The following is a 3,185-nucleotide window of genomic DNA, read 5'->3' on the forward strand; positions in this document are numbered from 1 at the left end:
GTATTTTAGGACACCAATATGACTGGGTCCTAATAAGAAGAAATCAGAACGCAGACACAGGAAAGATAGTGCAAAGACACCGGAAGATGACAGCCACCTAGCGGCCAGTGAAAGAAGCTTCAAAAGAAACCAAATCTGCCAACATTTCAGTCTCAAGATTTCTAGCTTCCAGAACTTTGAGGAAATACATTTCTGTTTTTTAAGCCAGCTAGTCTATGGTTCTTTGTTATGGCAGCCCTAGCAATTAATACAGATACCAAAGAGAAGGAACACATAAAATTTGTGCCCAATACTACCCTGGCTTTTCCTTCAGTCCATTAGTCAAATTTTTGAACTAAAACAAAAACAAAAAAATGGGAAGCAAAACAGAAAATTAGCAAAGAGGAGAATGAATATGTAAGGAGTTTCATGTTCCTAAGCAAGTAATATTTGAATTTGTATCTTCCAGGATCTCTGTTAGGAAGCTTGGAGGAACATACCCTAAGACCTGATAAAAATTAGGTGAAAAGAGCCCCTCAAAACAATACCCCAGGCTTGAGTCCACTCTGGCTCAGATCAGCACACTTTATCTGTTCACTGAGAGTGAGGTGAACCTTCTCTGGTGGGAAATGACATGATTCATGTCCTCCATAACTACCCATACACAATGTTAGCCATATAACAATTATGTCCAAACATCAAGAAAAAGAACAAAGAGAAAAAATATACCCACGGAACAGATCCACAGATGACTTACATGTAGGAAAAAATTTAAAATAATTTAAAAACTATAGTGGTTAATATATGGAATTAGAGAGCAATGTGTGTAGAAGTGATTAGATTTGGATACTTTTTAGGTATGGAGGCCAAAGAGTTTCCCGTCAATTGCACGTAGGTTTTAAGGAAAATATCGGTATTGTTAATTAAATATTTGTAACCCCCTAAAATTCATATGTTGGAATCCTAACCTCCACTTTAATGGTATTAGGAAGTAGGCATTCAATTTTGGACTTCCTAGCCTGCAGAACTGTGAGAAATGGCGCTCATTGTTTAATCCACTCAGTCTATGGTATTTTTGTTACAGCAGGAGGATGATACCAAGACCTCAAGTTTTTTATGATATCATATACGTGGTGCATTTTCCAATACCAGTTCCATAACTTCAACTGTATATCCAGCAATTCAATTCAATTCTCATACTAACTAGAGTTAACACAAATCACACAACTTAAGGGCCCAGTTCCACAGCCTTCCTCTACTTCAGTTGCCAATCAAAAGTCCCAGGACCAGTCCCTGTATCTGACCAACTAGTCACAAATCAGGGCTTCTTGTAACCCCCTCTCCTCAGGTTTGGTAATTCAGTAGAATGTTCACAAAACTCAGAAAAGCACAATACTAAGGATTATCAAGTTATTATAAAGGACAGTTCTGGAACAGCCAAATCGAAGAGATGACAGGGCAAGGTATAGGGGGAAGTTGTGTAGAGCTTCCATGCCACCCAGAGCTTAGCTTAGGGTTTTCTTGGAGATTTCATTAGTAGACATGATTGATTATATTAGGTCATTTGTGACTCAATCCAATCTTCAGTTACTGTCATATCGGGGGAGATTGTGGGTGGGGCTGAAATTCTAACTTTTAATCACCTGATTGCATTTATTGGTGACCAGCACTGTCCTGAAGCTATTTAGACACCATCGAAAAGTCACCTCATTAGCATAAACTCAGGTATGACTGAAAGGCATTCTTCATGAATAACAAACAGTGTTCCCATCACCCAGAAATTCCAAGCATTCAATTTAGTAGCTCTGTAACATGAACTGAGTATAAAGATCAAAATAGATATATAATGTATTTTTAAATTTATATTAAATATATATAATTTCTAATTTGTATTAAATACATTTTTTTACCACACATTTTTGGCTTGAACACCTGAAAGAAAGGAATTGCTATTAACTGAAAATGGGAAGAGTTCAGGTACTTTAGTTCTGAATGGAAATAGTTTAGTTTGGAAAATGTTAAATTTGAAATGTCAACTAGTTTTCTAAGAGGAGATGTTAAGTGGTTATGTCAAGAACCATGAACTAAATTAAAATTTGATAAAGTATTGCCAAAATCATTAACATAAATTGCAATAATATATCCTTATTTAAAATGAATACTAATAAATAAGAAAAACACCATAATTACAACAGAAAAAATAATATAAATAAGTGACGTCACTAATTTAGAAGAAACAAAAAGGCCTAATTAGACTGTTGAATAACACAATACTTATTAAGTAAAATTAAATACAATGTGATTTCAGTTCTAAACAGATACAAAATTAGTGTTAATATCAGCAGAGGTGAGGCAGTTACAACTGATGGGAAATGTATAGTGTTATTGGTAGTACTAGTATAACAGAAAGGAGAGAAACTCAGTAATATGTGTCTAAGACCTAAAATATATTCATTCCCTTCCATGTAATAATTTGTTTTATAATTTTATTTCAAGGAAAAAAGGCTTTTGTAGGAACTACATTTGGAGTACTATGATTTTATTTATTTTTTCTTTCTTCTAAATGGATTATTAGGATTTAAAAAATAATTATTATTATTTTGAGAACAAGAACCATGTTTTATTCCTTTTTTCTTTTCTTGGGGTCCATTAAATCTTGTCCAAATCAAATGGAATTTACTAAAATCCTATGTCCTAAATATAGCAGTTGGAATAAACAAATGCTTCCTGGCTGTGAAAAAGCAATATGTGTTAGTTCTCTAAGGCCTTTGTAACAAATTGTCAGAAACTTGGTGGCGTAAAAATCACAGAAATTTATTCTCTCACACAGTTCAGAGCACAGAAGTCTGAAATCATAATATTAGCAGGATAGGTTCCTTCTAGAGTGTCTGGAACAGAAACTGTCCCATGCCTCTGTTAAAAGATCAACTAAAGAGTATACATTTTTAAGATTTTATTTTAGCAAAAATCCATTTGAACTGTGGTTTAGGAGCCCCCCACCAACAGGAGGTAGGGGCAAGACTCATAGAGAAGATGCCATCAAAGCAAAGCAATTATCTGATGGCTATAGCTTAACTTACTGCCTTATCTGGGAAAGCATTGTTGGCTATTTGTTATTGGTTCTTAGGTTTTAGTTTCTTAACCTTGGAGCATTTATAGGCTTAGGGTTTGGTTTACTTACCTAGGACATTAAGGCACTGGAGCTA

Source organism: Manis pentadactyla, chromosome 1 (genome assembly GCF_030020395.1).
Source record: "Manis pentadactyla isolate mManPen7 chromosome 1, mManPen7.hap1, whole genome shotgun sequence".
Classification (NCBI taxonomy): Eukaryota; Metazoa; Chordata; class Mammalia; order Pholidota; family Manidae; genus Manis; species Manis pentadactyla.